General features: G+C 45.5%; 2 long non-coding RNA genes across 2 annotated transcripts in view; one reads left to right on the forward strand and one right to left on the reverse strand.

Annotated features, from left to right (window-relative positions):
• LOC128122382 (uncharacterized) overlaps positions 1-21,887 on the reverse strand; it is a 65,479-nt gene that overhangs the window by 18,106 nt on the left and 25,486 nt on the right. The gene's annotated exons all lie outside the window — the stretch shown is intronic.
• On the forward strand, positions 1,210-13,899 carry LOC128122383 (uncharacterized). Its single transcript, XR_008222417.1, has 3 exons — positions 1,210-2,343; positions 2,469-2,549; positions 3,747-13,899. It is a non-coding gene; the product is annotated as an uncharacterized LOC128122383 (long non-coding RNA).

Here is a 21,887-nt window from a genome sequence, read left to right on the forward strand (position 1 = left end):
CCCGAGCGCTGGGATTAAAGCCGTGCGCCACCACCGCCCGGCCTGACACTGTCTTCTGTCCTCTACAGGCACCAGGTACTCACAGGCACACACGTGTACACATGCAGGCAAAACACTCATACACATAAAATAAATAAATAGATAAATCTGAAGATCATTAAGAAAAACCGAGTCAAGCCGGGCACAGTGGCAGCGGGCCACCATGCCAGCACTCAGGAGGCAGAGGCAGGTGGATCTCTGTGAGTTTGAGGACGGTCTGGTCAGTGAGACCCTCAAAAAAAAAAAAAAAAGAAAGAGGCCGGGCGGTGGTGGCGCACGCCTTTAATCCCAGCACTCGGGAGGCAGAGCCAGGTGGATCTCTGTGAGTTCGAGGCCAGTCTGGGCTACCAAGTGAGTTCCAGCAGAGGCGCAAAGCTACACAGAGAAACCCTGTCTTGAAAAACCAAAAAAAAAAAAAAAAAAAAAAAAAAAAAAAAAGAAAAAGAAAAAGAAAGAAAAAATAGATTCAAACAGCTATGCTTTTATCTATTTCTGTTTTTGTTGATTATATATATAAAATTTATTGTTTATTTACTTATTTGCTTGCTTATTTATTTTGGTTTTTTGAGACAGGGTTTCCCTGTGTAGCCCTGGCTGTCCTGGAACTTGCTCTGCAGACCAGGCTGGCCTTGAGCTCAGAGATCCACCTGCCTCTTCCTCCTGAGTGCTGGGACTAAAGGCGTGCACCACCAATGCCGAACCTTAACTTTTCTTTAGGAAAAAAAAAATCCATTCTACTCAGGAAGCTGAGGCAGGGGAATCACAAGTTCAAGGCCAGACTGAACAAATTAGCATGATGCTGTCGGTTTCCTCCTCACTGGCACAATGGGAACAGTTCCAAACCTGCCGTACGGGGTTGTGGTAAAGAGAAAAGAGCAGGCAGGTGGTGTGGGATGGTGGCCCAGTGGGTAGAGCACTGGCCACACAGGCATGAGGACCTAGGCCTGAGTCCCCAGAACCCAGATGAAAAACTAGGGGTGACTGCATGTGCCTGTAACCCCAGTGCTATGAGGCCTGAGAGAGAGATTTATGGGGCTTGCTGGCCGCAGTGTAGCTGAAAAACTGCAACCTCCAGTTCAGGGAGACAACAAGTCTCAAGGGGATAAGCCAGAGGACGATTGAGCAAGGACCTAGTGCTGTCCTTTGGCTTCTGTGCATTCAAGCACACACACACAGACTCACAGACACATACACACACACACACACTAAATATATATACACATACACACAGGCACACACATACACATACACAATACACACACACACATGCACAATAAATATATATACACATACACAGACACACATGTACACATAGCACACATGCACACACATACACATACAAAATACACACACACACACACACACACACACATGTGCATGCATTCGTGAGCTGGAAGTGTATAGCACAGGATCAGGCTTGATGATGGGGCCTCAGCAGAGACTTGACCTTTACACCCATGTCAGGCTGCCTGACACACTTGGTCTATCCTTGGCTTTGTAGAGAAACCAAGTGCCTGTCCCCTCAGGTCTGTGTTTTGTCTGGGGTTTACAACCCACTCTTCTGCTCCCCTAGGTCCTGGGGCAGCTTCTACTGTTCACCCGAGGGTTCCAGGTGCTCCCTGAGTTCTGTAGGCAACACAAAGTCAGCCAGCAGAGGATCTAGAGACGGGCAGGAGGAGCCCACCCCACCTCTAGCTGGGTACACAGCATGAACTGCTGATTCATGGACACTGGTGAGGCTTGGGCTGCTCATACATCCTCTCATCTCCAGCTGTCGGCCAAAGCGTAATTGTAGCTGTCACTTTGGCAGCAAGATGCTGTGATGTGTCCTAAAACAACTGCCTCTGCTCTGCAGCAGAGCTCTTGGGAGGTGGGAGGGATCTGCAGCTGCTCCCTTGGAGAGAGCCATTCTGGAAATCAATCTGCATGAGATTTGTCCAGGTGCAGTCCCAGGGCAGTGTGAGCCCCAGGGAGGGGCCCTGTGCTGGAACCAGCTGGGTGCTGCCTACGTCAGCATCTTCCGGAACGCCGTCCTGATGGCATCCATTAATGAGAGACAGGCTGCCGTTGGAGGGAGGCATTGCTGGCAGCTCTGAGGAGTTGGAAAGCAGCCTTTAGACAATGCACGAGTTGGACTCCAGGGTGAATGGATAGTTAGATAGTGGCGGAGGGAGGTAGTGCCCGAAACAAAGCTGGGACCAAACTGAGAAAGAAGCGAGGACGCTGAGGGCCGGACCTGCAGCTTGGACTGCATCCTGGAAGCAACTGAGAGTCTCTGGAAGCCTTAGAGGAGACGGTGAAGTGGTCAGATGATGGGGGTGGCGGGGTGGAGGTGGGGGGGTAGGGTGGTCTGGGCTCCAGTACCCTTGAGGAGTGTTTAAGTTTAAGACTCTCCCTCGCCACACATTTTGCACCATTCCCTGGGCTAGGAAGTGATGGAGGCTCTGTACTCAGTGGATCATTGCATCGGGGAACCTCATCATGCCAGCAGAGAGCAGAGGCCAGCAAGGGTAAGTCCTGGGCCCATACATTCTTGCTTTTTCTGTCTGCTTTGACCAAGAGGACTTCATAATTGAAGTACCTATAACCACAGATGCCGAATGTGGGTAGGGCAGCAACACACAGAGGTGGAGAGAGGCTTCTTGGGGGGGGGGGGGTCTCGCTGCTGTGAGTAGAGCTAACGTCTCAAGTTGCTACCCACAAAGAAAACAGCAGAGGGGCTAGGGATGTGGCTCAGCTGATAGAGGTCTTGGCTGGCACGTACGAAGCCCTGCACAAACTGGACATGGACATCAAGAAGCAGGGAAATCAGAGGTTCAAGGTCACCCTTAGCTATATAGAGAGTTGGAGGCCAGCTAGGCTACATGAGACCTTCTCTCTCTCTCTCTCTCCCTCTCTCTCTCTCTCTCTCTCTCTCTCTCTCTCTCTCTCTCTCTCTCTCTCACACACACACACACACACACACACACACACACAAGGGATGTGGTCTAGCAGTTAAGAATGTTTGCTGCCTTTCAGAGGACCTGAGTTTGGTTCTCAGCACCCACATTAGGCAGCTCACAACTGCCCATGACTCCATCTCCAGAGGATCCAACTTCCTTTCTGGACTCCTTGGGTAGCTGCACACAGTACACAGAACCAGGTACAGACACAAATGCACACATGTAATTAAAAACAAAATGGAAATCCCTTTTAAAAATTACATTTAAAAGCAAAACAAGGGGCTGGAGAGATGCCTCAGTGGCCAGGAGTACCCGGATTGAACGTCCATCACCCACATGGACGTTCGTTCACAACAGCCTGTAACTCCAGTTCCAGGGCATCTGACACCCTCTTCTGACGTCCTTTGGCACTGGGCCTGCAAGTGGCATACAAACATACATACAGGCAAAACACATAAAAATAAAAACAAATTAAATCTTAAAAAACAAAAATATATATAAACAAGCCAGAGCAAGCATACAATCAAATAATGGCAGAGACAAAGAGCATGTCAGCTTGTCTGATGAAGAAATTCCTGGAAAGAGGGAAGGTGTTCTTTTTTTTGAGACAAGGTCTCCCTATCTCCCTATGTAGACCAGGCTGGCCTAGAACTCACAGAGATCCACCTGCCTCAGCCTCCCAAGTGCTGGGATTAACGACGGCAGCACCACGAGTGACTCAGTGAGTCTCCATTCTTAGAAACTAAAATAAATACTGTCTTGTAGGTTGCTTAGGAAGACCGAGGACTAGGAAGTGTTTGGAGCCGTTCCCAGGCGCTGACCCACCCCCGAGCACGGGTGCCAGCACATATCTGGACCATCGTGTAAGTCGGGAGGAAGACACAACTCAGTCAACAAATATTTGGTGTACCTCCTCGGAAGTGAGCTGTTGCGCAAGCAGCGGTTTGGCAGTGATTCTCCTGTTCAGCTGCAAGCTGCGCAGGGCAGGATGCCTTTCAGGAGGAGGAGGGGCAGGTGGAATCGTCTTCCCACTCCTGTGTGATCCTCTGTGGGATGTTCCCTGCTCTGGGCTGCCAGCCGCTAGGCCAGTACTGAGCAGTGAGGAAATCCTGCCACCACAGTAGCTCATTCAGTAGGGTTACTGTCGGTGGGCAGGGCCTGAGCCTCTCTCCAGAATTCAGGCAGCATGTCACAACATGTAGTAGGCCCCTGTGACTGCCATGGCCAATTTGGAGCAACATATCAAGATGTAGTTTTGCCTATTTGGTACATTTTTCCCTTTAAAAAAAAAAAAAAAGAATCACAAGATTTTAGAATTGGATGCAGTGTCTTGAGACAGGGTCTCCCAGAATCTGTCTCTGTTTTTTGTTTGTTTTTGTTTTACGGGACAGGGTTTCACTGTGTAGCCCTGGCTGTCCTGAAATGCACTCTGCAGACCAGGCTGGCCTCGAACTCACCTGCCTCTGCCTCCTGAGTGCTGGGATTAGGGGTGTGAGCCACCACCGCCTGGTTTATCTCTGCTTTTCAGTGCAGCCATGACCAGCTTTCTTCGTGAATGCTGAGGATTCAAACCCAAGTCCTCATGCTTTCTCTTACCCACGGGACTGTCTCCATAGTCTCTTGTTGGGCTTTGAGACAAGGTCTCATGGATGGCCTGGAACTCACTATAATATCAGAAGATGACCTTGAACCTCTGATCCTTCTGCCTCACAAGTGTTGAGATTACGGGCATACTCTACCATGCCTGGTTTTATCCAGTGTTAGGGAATGGAACCCAGGGCTTTGTGCATGCTAGGCAAGCACTCTACCAACTGAACTACATCCTCAGGTGTTTTGGAGACAGGGTCTCACAATATAGTTGAGACTGGCCTCCAGCTCATCATTCTCCTGCTTCAGCCTCCTAAGCACTAGAATTGCAGCTGCAAATACATTAAAAAAAAAAAAAAAAAAAAAAAAAAAAACTAAACAGGCCTTCATCTTAGAAACACTGAGGCTTCCACGTACTATGGACAGAAGGATGGACAGAAGAATGGCTGAGACAGCCCGTCAAGGGTACTTGCAGGTGTGAACTCTTAGAAGTTTACACCCCATATAAATAGGAAAAGAGTGACAGAAACACAAATCAATGTCTGTGAAGACAGAGGAGTTTACTTCTCACTAAAAACCGGGGTGTGGTGGCAAGGGTGGGGGGTAGAGATGGCTTGCCACCAAGTCTGATGACCTGTATTTGATCTCTGGGACCCACATGGTAGATGGAGAGAAGAACTGATTTCTTAAAGTTGTAGTCTGACCTCTAGACATGTGCTGTGAGTGGCATGTGTGTAGGGACATGCATGAGCACACATGCACAAAATAAGTAAATAAATATATGTAATTAAAAAAAAAAAAAAAAAACCTGCCGGGCGGTGGTGGCGCACGCCTTTAATCCCAGCACTCGGGAGGCAGAGGCAGGCGGATCTCTGTGAGTTCGAGGCCAGCCTGGTCTACAGCGCGAGATCCAGGAAAGGCGCAAAGCTACACAGAGAAACCCTGTCTCGAAAAACCAAAAAAAAAAAAAAAAAAACCTGCTGGAGAGAGGGTTCAGTGTGTCAGACACTTGCTGTGCAAACGTGAGGACCGGAAGTCAGGTTCTGGGAATCTGCATACTGCCAGAAGCAGTAGCATGAACACATGACCTCAGCGCTCCTCCCAGTGCTCCTATAGCAAGCTGTGAGGTTGTCCCCAGAACCTCACAGACCGGCTAGGCTGAGTGTGCAGAGGAGAACAGAAAACCCTCCTGTCTCAACCAAGGGGGAAGGCAAGGACTGACTGACACCCAAGATTGTGCTCTCACCTCCACTTGAGTGCCACGGCATGCACGTGCCCAAATTCACACACACATGCATGCACACACATCATATGCAAACACACACACACACACACACACACACACACACACACACACACACACACACAGTAGTAGCCCATGTTCATATTCCCAGAACTTGGGAGGTAGAGTCAGAAGGATCAGGAACTCAAGGTCATTCTCAGTTACGAAGTGAGCTCCAGGCCAGCCTGGGCTACAGGAGGTCCTGTCTCAAAACCAAACGCCTCTGGTGTGGGCTTGGGTGTGGTTTGGTAGCAGAGCATTTGCCTAACATGCACCGACTCTGCTTCCATCCCAGCCTGCAAAAGAAAAGAGCGCTTCAGTGGCTCCAAATAAGACCAAACATCACTGACCTCACACTTCCTGTGGATCAGGATTCGGAAGTGACTTAGGCACGTGTGTGTGTATGTGTGTGTGTGTGTGTGTGTGTGTGTGTGTGTGTGTGTGTGAAGAAGCTTCAGTCAGAATGGGGACTGTGGTCATTTGAAGGCTTGAGTGGGGCTACAACATGCTGAGAAGTTGGTCTTTGCTGTTGGCAGGAGCCTGGGTCCCCTGTGACCTTCATCCACGCAGTCACTTGAGTGAACCTAAAGCATGGCCTCTGGCCTTTGCTGGCCTAGGGCAAACAATCCGAGAAAAAGCAAACCACAATTAATGTTTTTTATGATACTGTTACAGAAGTGACATGCTCTACTTCCTATGGCTATCTTTCTGTGATAGCTCAGGTTATTGGTTAAACAGGCCAGTCCTACTGAATGGAGAGGAGAACGGAATAAGAAAGAATATCAGGAACCGAGGGTCACCGGGAGTCATCTTAGAAACTGCCAACCATATTTGCTGTCCTCAAAAAGAAGCTTCTGCGTAGAGTTCCAAGATGGCTGCTCTAATTCCAGCTGTCAGTCATAGACAATGCTTTGCAATTAAGGTGAACAAGGAAGAAGGAAGGCAGGACATGTTTTTTTTTTTTTCTCTTAAGGATGCTTTCTAGATGTTGGACACAACGTTCTACATGTATCTTATTAATCAGAATTTGTTCACATAGCTGCAAAGGAGGCTGGCAAATTTAGTATTTATTCTGGGAGAGTCTGTGTTTGGCTAGTCTGTACACTGGAGGACAAGTGCAGCCTCTGCCACACTGGCACTGTCCCAGAGTACATTACAAAGGTTAGGGGGTAGGGGACAGAAAGAACATCACAGACCTTGGGTTTCTGACCTGGATAAGAACTTATGAGCTTTCTTGGCTGGTGTGTGTGTGTGTGTGTGTGTGTGTGTGTGTGTGTGTGTGTGTGTGTGTGTGTTAGAGAAGTACGTATTAGTAATTCATGAATCTCAATGTAAAGAGAAAGCTCAGGAGACAAATGGGCATGAAAAACAAACTCAGGGGAGGGCAAGATGACTCAGAGGACAAAGGTAATTCTGACAATCCTGAGGACCTGATTTTAATCCTTGGGACCCTCATGGTGAAAGGAGAGAACTGACTTCTACCAGTTGTCCTTACACTTCCAAATGGGTGTTATGGCATGTACACACACACACACACACACACACACACACACACACACTAAATGAAAACAAAGTAGACCCAGTTCTTGAAGCCCAGCCCAGGGTGGTCCTAAAAATGCAGCAGATCCCCAAATGAAAGCCCATCACGGGAGGCCTGGTGAGAGCAGCTTCCTTGTGTACGCACAACTGCAGGTTTAAATAAATTCCAGGCTGCCGAGTAACGGATCCAAATGCAGAAGCACAGATGGGCAGTTCCACCAGCTGTGTTTTGAAAAAGATCATATGATTCCTGATCAATGAACCAAAGAGACCAAATGCAGGCAAGCTCAGAGTTGAGCAGCAGTGTTGCCCTGAGACCTCCTGGAGGCCACAGCCAGGACCCTAGCAGCCTGACTCCACCAGGAAGTGTGTGAGACACCAAAGCCTGGCCACACAGAGGATGAGCTCTCTATTTCTCTGACAGCTGGAGGATGACCAGGTTCTGGCTTCACTGACTGGCCAATGACAGCAACCCCCTGGCTTAGAAAAAAAGCAAAATCTGCAAACAGAAAACTTAGTTTTGGCACCCAAAGTACAGCAGGGTCTCTGATGAGGCCATTCTGGTGGATCTGCTGGTTGTCCTGCTATGGGCAACATGGACATTGGGAACCTAACTGAAGATGGGGGTGAAGACATTGGACTGAGTGAGGACTCTGTGATACTCATTGTATGGAAGGTAGTGTAGGGTATTCTACCTACCTGACTGTGCCCACGCTCCTTGTCCATGATTGAGGGAGGTGGCCCAAGCTAGATGAGGTCCTGGGTCCTGTATTCCCAACTGGCTATCTATGTCAGGTCCTGTGTTCCCCTGCTTGCTTGGGTCAAACTTACACTTCCCAACACACTGGGCTGTCAATCACCACAGCAAACATTCTTCTAACCTCTTCCTCCTCTGTCTTGCTCAGTGTCCCATGTTCACCAACAAGGTTTGGAGGACCTCTGTGGACTTCTCATTAGATTGCCCTTTCAAGAGAGATCGCTATGGAGGGTGGAGCTGAAGCTAAGTTGGAAGAGGGCTTGCCTGCCTCAATTGCACTAAGTCCTGGGTTCTATCCTGAGCTCCACATGAATGGGGTGTATGCCTGTAATCCCAGCACTCAGGAGTATCAGAAAGCCAAGGTATCCTTGGCTACATAGCAAGCTTGAGACCAACCTGAGCTGTATGACACTGAGAGAGAGAGAGACAGAGACAGAGAGAGAGACAGAGACAGAGAGAGAGATGCAGTCAATGGCTGAGTCCAGTCTCCAACCTTGTGGAGAAGGAAAACAGAAGGTTGTAGGGTGACTGGACTGGCAGGGTGTCGCGGTTGAGCTATGGGGAAGGAGAGCAAAGTGAAGAGCCCAGACTGGCCTTTGCTAGCTACAGCTCTGTTGCACCAATGTTTATCCAGCACCTGCTCAATCATAAAGACAATAGCCACATCCCATATCCTGGGGACCCAGAATAGAGGAAGACTCTATGACATCATCACCACAGACACATAAACAAAGGAAAACAGTAGAGAATGTAACATGTAGAGATGGGTTAAGAGCAAGGCCCCCCAAAAGATGGATCTGTACTGGGGAAGCTGCGAGGGAAGGAAGCCCAGAGGACCTGACACCTGCAGGAAGGACCAGGCATCTAAGGAAGGGTGCATCCCTGCACCTGCAAACTCCCCAGGGCAGAGGTTAGGGGAATCCCAGACCTGCTGTGTTCCTTGCTCTCTGAAGTCTCTGGTTCCCTGGGGGTAAGTGTGGCCTTGATCTTTTGCCATGGAGCAACCCAGCAGGGTCAAGGGAGGGGCAAAGCTGAAAATGGTCTGCCATTATCTGCTGGGCTCCTTGTTGTCTTTGGATCTTTGGTATCTGACCGTGATGGTGGAGGAACCTGTAAATTGAAAAGGTTGTGGGATGAATCTGTCCTTGGAGAATTTTCCTGAGTTCTAGTCCTTCTCCATAGAAGTCACCCAAGGGACCTAGGCAGACTCTCAGGCCCAACTGCACAGCCACCTCTAGTGGTACAGGAGACAAAGCTTGAAGGTGTATTAGATGAGCCACTGTGGCCTATTTCTTGTCATCAGATCCAGTCCCCAAGATCTCTGGGTCCTTTAAGAAGCCATGCAAACCCCCTCATCACCTAAACACCCACCTGGCCCCTGCAGCCAGTTCTACAGTACAAAAAGGACCACATTCATGCTCTAGCCTTATATGCTGTGCAAGCTTGCTTTCCTTCTAAGACCCAGGAATGTGAGATGCTAGTAAGCGATCAGATGGCTTCAACCTGAAGGGCTTCTCAGAAATCATTCTAGAGAATTAAGGAAGCATGGGCTCCATCAGGTCCAGAGGGCCCCAGGTCCTCTGAGAGTCAAGGTGGGCAGGTGAGACCAGAGCTACCCTTGGACATCTAGAAAACCTCTTTTGGCTGTTGTTCTTCTCGCTGGGACGTGCAATCAGTTTCTTGGCAGCCCTGGGCAGGTTCTATCCCCCTGGATCAGGAACAAATTGAAGGCCTTACCTGCTGTCCTATGAACCTCACCAGTACCCCATATTCTCTTTCTGCAGCCCAGTGTGTGCCCATCGTGGTGTGTGTGTGTGTGTGTGTGTGTGTGTGTGTGTGTGTGTGTGTGTGTGCATGAGTGTGTGCACAAATGCATATGGAGAACAGAGGTCAACCACGAGTAGCTTCTTCAGTCACTCTCCACCCTTTTCCTTGTTTTTTGAGATAGTGTCTCTCATTTTTATCTGGAATTTCCAATTCCATTAGGCTGACTGGCCACCAGCTTTAGATATCCACCTATCTCTGCCTTCCCACTTCTGGGATTACAAGTGCACACAACCACTCCTGGTTTGTTATGTGCACTCCAGGGCTGGACTCTGAGCTTGTGTTGACTGAGCCAGGCATTAACTTTTGTTTGTTTGTTTATTGTCCTCCCCCACACACACAAGATCTCCCATATTCACCCAGAGCCCTGGATTTCTCTTTTGTCACATCCAATTGCACTCTTGTTACTGTTGGCATCAATTGTCCCACCTGACCAGGCCCAGCTTCAGCGCTGTCTCACCTACCAAGTTTTTCTTGTCATCCTCTGTCCTCTGAACCCATGACCTAAGGGCTGGAGCTTTTATTGGATTTGCATCTTTAATTACAGGAGCCATACATGCTTGTAAAAACATTCCCACATTACAGATGCGTGCTCAGTAAAACAAGTGTGTCATCCTGACCTCCTTTTCCCTAGGGCTCACTGCAGTTAGCTGGAAATACACATGGGGACTGGTGGTCTCTTGGGGACCTTCCCTAACTACTTGATGTGGGATGACAGAGTAGGTGGAAGTGATCAGTCAGTGGAAGCTTCCAGAGTGTGGTGATATGGGTTGACTTAGAAAACCCTCAAGGTCAGTCTGTGGGACCTCTTGATTCCTTTTACAAGACAGTTCAAAGCGCAGAGCCCCAGGGAGGTATTCCTAGCTCATGTGGGAATAAGCATTCTAATTCACCCAAGAGCCAGAAACTCAAGTTCAAAAAGCACACAGGTCTCCAGAGAATGCCCTTGGCCTAGTGTAGCCAGCCAGAACAAGCCTAGGCAGAACTGACTCTAAGTTTGGCCACTTTCTCATTGTGGTCACTTGGTGAGATGGAGAAGGGCAGGTTGTGAAGCCCTGCCTTTCTTAGGAGAGGTTGTAAGAACCATAGCTGTGCTGGCATGTCCTTCTCCAGGGAGAAGGGATTGAACTATATTAATACCATATTAGGTCACTCTACCCCAGCTTAAAGATGGCCTGGAAGGCTCAACCAAGGTGTTAGCATATCAACTAGAACTTAAAAGAGAAGTAAGCAGAGTGGCCAAGAAGAGGGGAGGATGATCTGGTGGTGGTGGTGGTGCACGCCTTTAATCCCAGCACTCAGGAGACAGAGGCAGGGGGATCTCTGTGAGTTTGAGGCCAGCCTGGTCTACAGAGTGAGTTCCAGAATAGCCAGAGCTACACAGAGAAACACAACAAAAACAACAACAATGAGAGAGAGACAGAGAGAGAGACAGAGAGACATAGAGAGAGACAGAGACAGACAGAGACAGAGACAGAGACAGAGACAGAGACAGAGAAGGGCAGCATCTCCTCCAAGAGAGGCCACAGACATTGTAAAAACTGAAAATTCAGGATGTGATTAAGTGGAGTTAACTATTGGGGTATGTAGACCTTCTCTGCCAAGCCAAGAGGTCAAACCTTTGTCCCAATGATCAAGATGCATTAAGAAAAGCTTGACAAGTTTAGGTAAATGATAGTGGTGGCCAAGACCAGGGTCCCAGCTTAGAATTCAATATAGCATGCAAGGGAAGGGGGAAAATGAAGAGGATTCAGGCTTTATGGATGAGGGTGTAGATCCTAGACCCACAGAAGCATTAAGCAAATATTTCTATGAATAGTTCTATGTTTAATGTATCATATCATAATTGCATTTTGACCAATTTTATTTCTCAAATGGACAATCATACTTGTGTAATAATGTTAAAACAACCTTCTTTTGTAATATACTGCCAGTATATGTGTATGATCCATGGTTTGATGATAAGTGATTGAAGAAATGAAGAAAGCTTTAAGCAGGTAAAATCATGTTGCTGGATTAGTTATAGCAGGAATTGCAGCTCTTGTTACTATGCTTGCTACTATTACTGTTGCTTCAGTGGCTTTGTCTCAATTCATTCAGACAGCAGGGTTTGTTAATCAATTGTCTATGAATGTTTCTAGGACATTAGAGATTCAAGAAGATATAGATGTAAAAATGGAACATAAATTGAATGTTTTGTATGATGTGGTACAATTTCTGGGAGATGAACTCCAAAGCCTGAAAACTAGAGTACATTTGACATGTAATGCTAATTATGAATGGATTTGTGTTAGTCTTCTTCGTATAATGAAAGTGCTATTGGGTGGGAAAGAGTCAAGGCACATCTTAAAGGAATTTGGCATGATTTTAATGAATCCTTAAATTTGGATTATAATCCAATATATAACATCAAGAGATTATAGAAATGAAAAAAGGCTAAATTGGATTTTGATGCAGTTAAAACAGCTGAAGATATTCCAGAACAAGTCAAAAGGGCGATCCCATCATGGTCATCATTTACTTCGCTCTTAAGTAGTGCTGTAGTTGGTGGAGCATGTGTCTTAGTAGGCATAATCTGTTTGCCTATGATTCTCAAGCTGATTTTGAACTTGTTATGGAGAATGGGTTCAGAATTCCATTCAATAAAACTCCACACAGTCCTCTGACTTGACACCAGAGGCTGGTAGCCAAAGACGGGTAAGTTTTCTTTGCCTCCTTTCAACCTAAGACAGGACATGAATGATGGAATTCATGCTCCCAAGACAGGTAAGATTCAAGTGTGGTAAGGAAAGAACCTAAGACAGGCACTAAGAGAGACTCAGTGGAATCTTAAATAAAAAGAGAGGAATTGTGGGAGCCCACAACTGACTCAGTTTCCCAATCTGATTCTGAAGTCTATTCTGAGTCAATAGAGTTCAAGCTTGTTTACTCTAGGGCTGGGAAAATGTCCTGATTAGCCCACAGAGTCTCCTTGAAGGGCTGTGAGAAAGTCCTGATTAGCACACAGGAAGGACCATACTATCTAGCTACATGTAGGCTGCTGATGCCGACCAGAGGTACATCAAGATAGAAAATGAAACTGCCTGCTCCTTGATGCAAGGCAGGATAGATAGTGGTTGAATGCCTGTGCTGTGCATTGTTCTACCTCTGTCCTTCAAAACTGTATATAAGCTGGCTATGAAATAAACTCGGGGTGTCCAGCATTGACTGGCAGACCTCTCAACTCTTTTCTGTCTTCTCTACAATCCACATGCCTCTACCCAACTACTCAGCTGACTGGTCGGCAGGCTCCAACAGATGCTGTCTGAAAATTGGGGCATTGGGCTGTGAGTATGGTGAGGTATATGCACTGGAACCAAAAGTCTCCAAGTCTCTAGTGCCCTGAGTGACTTTGACATGGCTTTCCTCTCCAGGCCTCTACCTCCAGCCCCAAGACCTTTGCTCACACTCTCGACTCATTGTCTTTCTCTTCTTTGTCTACAGGGTACCTGCTTATCCTTACCTTTTGTGCTTTTCCAAGAAAGAGCTCACTGGCTTCCTAGGTCAGAGTCTATGAGTCAAGAGTCCCACATTCTATTACTTCCTCCCATTCACCACAGGGGTCCACTGGCTTGCTACCTCCCCAAACAGCCTGCAACCTACTCACCTCTGTATCCCCAGCACCTGATAAGGGGGGGGGGTCTGTCCCTAGTGAAGACATTGAATAGCTGAGTAAATAGGTAAACCAAAGGGCAGATTGCATTTGAGAAAATAAAAAGGCTTGGGCCAACAACAAGCTGGCTCAGCAGGTAAAGGCACTTGCTGCCAAGCCTGAAGACCTGAATTCAATCCTTGGAATCCACAGGATGGAAGGAGAGAACTGAGAAGTGGTCCTCTGACCTCCTCGTGTTTGCTGTGGTGCATGTGTACATACAACCCCCCGAAAAAAGAATCCAAAAATGTAAAAAAAAAAAAAAAAAGAAGAAGAAGAAGAAGAAGAAAGAAAGAAAGAAAGAAAAATTAAAGAAATATTAAATTAAAAAAAAAAAGAAGACACTGCACTCACAAACTCACAGAAGTTGTGACTGTGTAAAACCTGTACAAGGTTAAGCCGGGGAAGAAGGGGATCATAAGTCCCCACCCCTAACCATGGAGAAACAGGTGATGGCTTCTGAGGGAGGGAGTGATCGTTTTCTTTAAGGATGTAGCCCCCAATAGGTCCAGCACACTCCGGTGGATACCCCACACTGGGGAGGGTATGGGCAGTACAACGGGATTCAATGGATTATTGAAAATAGAGGATACAGAGTTGGGGATGGGATGGGGAAGTGGGAGTGGGTCTGGAGGGAGGGTAACTATGATAAAAATACACTGTGTGAAATTCTCAAAGGATTAATTAAAATATGTTAAAAAGAGGAAGAGGAGGAGAAGGAGGCTGGGTGTGGTGTGCACTCTAATCTCAGCACTGAAGAGGCAGAGGCAGAGGCAGATGGATCTCTGTGAGTCTACATAGTGAATTCCAGGCCAGCCAGCACTACACAGAGAGACTCTGCCTCAATTTTTTAAAAAAAAGTGGGGGGAAAGAAAGGAAGAAAAGAAGAAGAAAGACGAAAGGGAAACAGCTCAACTGGACACATTTTTCCCCCCAACTGAGAATTTTCTAGATCTGCATTGTGTAGCAGGCTTTCTTTTGGGCTACAACCAGCTTCCAAATCATTACATGGAGACTTATTATTAATTATGAATGCTTAGTCTTATTTTATGCTTGTCTCATTAGCTCTTATAACTTAAATCATCTACATTTTGCTTTGGGGCTTTTTACCTTTCTTTCATTCTGTATTTCCTACTCTGTATCTGCCTGGCTGGCCAGCGCTGGGCATCTCCTTTTCTTTCTCTCTCGTTCTCTCTTCTCTCTCATTCTCTCCTCCTATTTATTCTCTCTACCTGCCAGTCTCACCTATCCTTTCCTTGCCTAGCTATTGACTGTTCAGCTTTTTATTAGACCAATCAGGTGCCTTAGGCAAGCAAAGCAACACAGCTTTACACCATTAAACAAATGCAGCATAAACAAATGTAACACATCTCTGACCAGTTAAACAAATATCTCATAACATAAGCAAATATAACACATCTTTACATAGCTAAAGTAATATTCCACAACACCATTGGTTCATTCTGAAATGGGGAGAATGCTTGCGGCTCTACTTCTGTGTCTAAAATAGCTAGAACTCTGATCTTTACACATCCTGGGCAAGTACTCTGAAACTGAGCTACACCCTCAGTCTCATGGCGTAGGTCACGGACCTCCGCCTCTTAAGTGTGTGGCTGTGATGCAACTTTTCTGAAGCTGAGCCAGAGGTCTAGCTTAGGGCCTGGTGAGTCATCTCCCAAGAGTATAGGGTGTACAAGGCCACCTGTGGCAACCTTTGCTTTCACTACCGCAGGTAAACCTCACCTAATGAGATCCTACAAGACACCCCAGGGGCTGGGGGTGTAGAGCTCCATGGTAGTAAATGTCTAGCAAATGTGAGGTCCAGTTGCATTCCTGGCATGAAAACACACACACACACACACACACACACACACACACACACACACACACACACACACACACACCATGATGCTATTACTTGTCTGATTCTTCAGCAAGTGATTCTTCCTGGCTCACTCTGTCAGGGTTAGGAGCTGATACTGCTCTCTCTCTCTCTCTCTCTCTCTCTCTCTCTCTCTCTCTCTCTCTCTCTCTCTCTCTGTGTGTGTGTGTGTGTGTGTGTGTGTGTGTGTGTGTGTGTGTGTCTTCATCCTGTGCTGGAGATGGAATCCAGGACCTCTTACAGGTAGATCAAGTTTTCTCTCATCAAGGTACACACCAGTCTCCTCCATTATCTTGAGGAGCCATACAAGGCAGCTGGCTGACTACAAGAATGGCCTAAAGGTTAGAGGTATCACAGAATGTCCATCCACTTCAAACACACTGCTAGGGTCCCTGTTGTAATTTGAGTGTGAAGGGTTGCCCACAGGCTCACACAGTTGAACACTTGGTCCCGCTAGTAGTCCTGGCTTTGGAGGTGATGAGACTTCTGGAGAAGAAGGTCTGGTTGGTGGAGGTGGATCTCTAAGGGTGAGACTTTGAGGGTTATGATCTGTGGTGGTTTGAAAAGACATGGCTCCTAAAGGGAGCAGTACTATTAGGAGGTGTGGTTTTGTTGGGGTGGATGTGACCTTGTTGGAGGAAGTGTGCCACTGTGGGGGTGAGCTTTGAGGTCTCATATATGCTCAAGCCACACCCAGTGTCTCAGTTTACTTCCTGTTGCCTGCAAGATGTAGAACTCTCAGCTCCTTCTCCAGCACCATGTCTGCCTGCATGCTGCTATGTCCTGCCCGGATGATAATTGACTGAACTACTGAACTGTAAGCAAGCCCCAATTAAATGTTTTCCTTTGTAAGAGTTGCTGTAGACATGGTGTCTCTTCACAACAATAGAAACCCTAGCTAAGATGTGACCCAACCTATCCCCAGCTCAAATATTCTGATTCCTGATCCATCAACATGTGAGAGATCTAAGTCACACACTCTTGCTGTCAAGAACTCTACCATGCCTTCCCTGCCATAGTGGACTATGCCCTCTAAAACCATGAATGCAAATTAAGCCTCCCTTGGAGCTGCTCCTGTCAGGTATTCGCTCACAGTTCTGAGGAAAGTGCTCTTGAGAGCCTAGACAGGAAGCTCTCGTTCCAGCAGACCAACAAGAGATACAAAGAGCTGCAGAAATGGATAAAGGGAGAAAAGTGGTAAGCACACAGTGTTCATTATACTGATGACAATCTGCTGGCCATCTCCCACCCCTAAGCCCCTTTCTGATGGAGGAAGTCTTGCAAACCCCAGAGGTTTGGGTATCCTAAAGGACAGTCCTCTGCTATCACACCTTGATGTGCCAAGGCTGAACCTTCCGCATCTGCTCAGACCACAATTCATCCTCATTTCTCTCATGTTTCACTCAGTACCTTGGAGTACTTTAGCTAGTCCAGGCCCTCCTTAAAATTGCATAGGTGAGTAATATCGCTGTCAAAGCATTGTCAAAACCCCAAAAGCAAACTGGGCATGGTGGTGCACTGGAGGGGCAGAGGCAGGTAGGATCAAGAGTTCAAGACCCACCTAGGAAACATGAGACTCTGTTTTAACAACAAAAACAAACACCAAAAAGCTCAAGTTTTCAGAAATGTATAATTCCATCTTAAAATTTGGGACTGGAGAGATGGCTCAGTGGTTAAGAGCACTGGCTGCTCTTGACGAGGACACTTGGGTTCCCTGAACCCACGTGGTGGATCACAACCAACTGTACCTCTAGTCCCAAGGCATCTGATGCCCTCTTCCAGCCCCCACAGGTGCCAGTCATGCACATGGTGCACAAACATGCAGGCAAAACACATATATACATAAAATAAACATTTAAAACAAATTCTAAATCCACATAACATTTCAAGAGACCCTATTTAGTTTCTGCCCTCTGACTTCAAGCAAGCTTTATTTGTCCGAACACAATCAAAATATCACACAATATTTCCCCCTTTTTGTCTAAATAAAAAGTGAAAGTTTTAACTAACATAAAAAACTATATACAATAAGTACAATAACTATATACAAACATATGCAGGCAAGAATTACATTAACAATGTCTAGTCCATTTGCATTTGACAAAACAAACAAAAAAAGAATATTTACAGTCTTATATTAAAAAATATAGTTGGGGGGGCTGGAGAGATGGCTTAGAGGTTAAGAGCACCGACCGCTCTTCCAGAGGTCCTGAGTTAAATTCCCAGCAACCACATGGTGGCTCACAACCATCTGTAATGAGATCTGGCGCCCTCTTCTGTATACATAATAAATAAAGAAAATCTTTTTTTTTTTTTTTTTTTTTTTTTGGTTTTTCGAGACAGGGTTTCTCTGTGTAGCTTTGCGCCTTTCCTGGAACTCACTTGGTAGTCCAGGCTGGCCTCGAACTCACAGAGATCCGCCTGGCTCTGCCTTCCGAGTGCTGGGATTAAAGGCGTGCGCCACCACCGCCCGGCTAAGAAAATCTTAAAAAAATATATATATATATAGTTGGGGGCTGGAAAGATGGCTCAGAGGTTAAGAGCACCGACTGCTCTTCCAGAGGTCCTGAGTTCAATTCCCAGCAACCACATGGCAGCTCACAACCATCTGTAATGAGATCTGGCGCCCTCTTCTGTATACATAATAAATAAATAAATCTTTAATATATATATATATATATATATATATATATATATATATATATATATATATATATATATAGTTGGGCAGTGGTGGTGCATGTCTTTAATCCCAGCACTCAGGAGACAGAGGCAGGCAGATCTCTGTGAGTTTGAGGCCAGCTTGAGCTACAGAGTGAGTTCCAGGATAGGCTCCAACGCTACACAGGGAAACCCTGCTTTGAAAAACCAAAACCAAAAAAATGTATATAGTTTTAGCTGGCAGTGGTGGTGCATGTCTTTAATCCCAGCACTCAGGAGTCAGAGCCAGGCAGATCTCTGTGAGTTCGAGGCCAACCTGGTCTACAGAGCAAGATCCACGACAGGTACCAAAACTATATGGAGAAATCCTGTCTCAAAAAACCAAAAAAAAAAAGAAAAAAGAAAAAAAAGAAATAGAATAATAAGAAATATAATAAACCATGTAAAGATGGAAAATATACACTCTAGATACTGTACGTCTTTAAATTTCTTGACTACTAAAGAACAAATGATAACTGCTAAGAGACATTTGATTATGAAAGTTGCTAGATTAAACCAACCTATATTTTTAAAAAATATCTTGACTTCAAAATTTAAGTCAAAAGATATGTTGCTTTGGGAAAGAGGTTCTGCTTTTATTTCCACAGAAAATGAGGGGCTCTGGATTCGTTCTGGGTTAATGTTTGATTGAGGAAGATCCCCTGCATACTCTCCAATGGTAATGGATGGCCCAGAATATTCAATGTTTCAGAGCCCCTCTGTTGCAGTTTCCTCTGAATTCTATATCCAGAACAACTTCAAAGCTGCTGGCTGAGATGATCCAGCCTCACAGAATATTCCACTCAGGACTTGACTATAATCCTAAATTGTCTCAGGGTCCCCCAAAGAATACCAGCACCCCCATTCAACAGAACGTAGTCTAGAGAACTACACCCATGTTCCCAAAAATAAATTATGAATGTTTGTCATCATTTAGGGGGTTGGTTACAAGTTGTTATGGATAATGGCCAGGAAAAAAGCTAAACAAAGGAGATTAGATTCAGGGATATTGTTCTGAAAAGAAAAAAAGGGATATAGAAATGATAGGATAAAAGAGCAGATTACTTTAATTCAAAAAACAACTATTAATTTACATATTTTACATTAGTATGGATTTTGGTTTATTGATTCAAATTCAAAGTTAATTTTGTTATACTGTATGTATATTTCTACTCTAGTTCAGGGTATTACGTTTATTCAGCTCAATTAATATATAATTAAGAAATACAGATTAATAGTCATCTATAATGGCAATCTTATAGTCATGTTAAGTTTTCTAGGTATACAGAGATATATTTCAGATAGATAGGCAATCTTCAAACACTTCAAAGATCTACAGAATATGGCATTTAAAATGTTTTAAGAACTTAGACTTTTCTTGACAGTGAGACACATCTGCTCCTAGCAACACCAATTACTTCAAAGAGGACGATGGGCACTGAAGAAACTCCATATGGAGTTTGTTTTCTTTATGGTAAAAGCTAGTCATGTGGGCAAAGAAACTGCCCTTATCTCAATTGCTGACAGTTACTGTCCAAACTGGACCAGCAGGATGCAAGAAAGGTGACTGCCAGACTTTGTCAAGACAAGGTGGTAACAAGTCTTTCAAAATTCCCTGCTTCACAAGAATGTCTGTCAGATATGCTAGGCCTATACACCAGAGCTGGATGCCCCAGTGTTACAGAGGAACTTTGGGTGACTGTCCAGGTAGCCTGATGTCCCTGTCATTAGGTAACATTTCATTCTTCTGGGGTCTTTGATGGAGTTGAAGACTAAATAGTTATAATTACAGTTATTCTTAGGCATAATAGAAAGTAAAATTAGATACAAAACTTTAGACTCACCAAGATAAGATAGATAATTAGAAATTTTCTCTAATTTTGCCTAATGCAAATGGATTGGATATTGTTACTGTACTTCTTATCTAATAACTGTTTTTGTTGTATATAGTTTTACTACAGTAAGGTTCCTTTTTAATTAGACATAAAGGGGGAAATGCTGTGGAACAATCCTCTTTTACACTATGAATATGTATTATTCTCACTGGTTAATAAAAAGCTGACAGGCTGTTAGCTGGGCAGGAAGTTAGGCAAGAAAGTCAAACTGAGAATGATGAGAAGAAGGAGGGTGGAGTCAGGAGAGACACCAGCCAGCCACCCAGGAAGCAAGACATACTAGAGGACAGGTAAAGCCATGAGCCATGTGGTAATACATAGATTAATAGAAATGGGTTAATTTAAATGTAACAGTTAGCTAGTAACACGCCTGAGCTATTGACTGAGCATTTATAAGTAATATTAAGCCTCTGAGTGGTTATTTGGGACTGGGTGGTCCAGAGAGGAAACATCCTTTTACAATGAAGCAAGATCGTGAGCAGTTATTAGTGCTGTAGCTCCTATGAAGTTTCGAGGGGCTTGGATTAGACAGCTGCAATGATTGGTGCTATGTGGTTTACTAAAGAGCAAGCAGTTAGTGCTTTGAGAACTGTCTGCTGTGAGCAGCAGGAACTAGTTGTACCTATACCTCAAAGTGACAGGAGAATGAAAGGGAGGCTAGAAGTTTGGTTAGGGGATCCAAATCTCATTATTCCATAACCCCCTAATTTTAATAAGATAACTGCTAGAGGTATAGAGCCACTATGTAGACCAGGCTAGCCTTGAACTAACAGAGATCTGCCTGCCTCTGATCTAGGAGGTTTACTTCTAAAGATCATTATGGACATATGAGATGTCTGGCAGAAAGCTGTCCAGCACAATGGAGGACACACAGTAAGTTGTAGGTAGGGATTTCCTGTCCCACAGCTACTCTCAAATAATCACTCAGAGGCTTAATATTAACTATGAATGATCAGCCAATAGCTCAGGCTTGTTACTAACTAGCTCTTACAACTTAATCCATTTCTACTAATCTATGTGCTGCCTCAAGGCTCATGGCTTTCACCTCTATCCCATTTTGTGTGTCCAAATCCTTCTCTGTCTGGCTGGTGACTCCTCTGATTCCACCCTTCCTCATCCCGTCATTCTCAGTTTGGCTTTCCCATCTAACTTTATCCTGTTCAGCTATTGGCCAGTCAGCTTGTTATTAGCAAATGAGAGTAATACATATTCATAGTGTAGAAGGATTGTTTCACAGCATTAAGTACTCAGTAGTTACTATGTTTATGTGTCTCCTTCCTTTCACATCAGCCTGGGGTGCCTCCACGGTCTCATCTACCCTTATCCCTTGAGCTGCAGCTGTGACCTTCCCCTACCACAAAATATTCTTGTACATTACAGGTCCTGCTGACCTACCCCAATGGAGCATCAGAAAATTTAAGAAAGACTTGAAGGACTGAGTATGTAGCCAGTTGGTAGAGTGCTTGCCTACTGTGTACAAGGTCCTGGGTTCCACCCCCAGCTCACATAACCTGATCATGGTGGCACAGCCTGTAATTCCAGCACTAAGCAGGTGGAGACAGGAGGATCAAGGTCAAGGCCATTCTTTGCTATGTTGAGAGTTTGAGGCCTGACTGGGCTACATAAAGTATGGTAGAAAGAGAGAGAGAGAGAAAGAGAGAGAGAGAGAGAGAGAGAGAGAGAGAGAGAGAGAGAGAGAGAGAGAGAGAAGAGAGAGAAAGAGAGAGAGAGAGAGAGAGAGAGAGAGAG

Source organism: Peromyscus californicus, unplaced genomic scaffold (genome assembly GCF_007827085.1).
Source record: "Peromyscus californicus insignis strain IS unplaced genomic scaffold, ASM782708v3 Scaffold_3__1_contigs__length_106647218, whole genome shotgun sequence".
Lineage (NCBI taxonomy): Eukaryota > Metazoa > Chordata > Mammalia > Rodentia > Cricetidae > Peromyscus > Peromyscus californicus.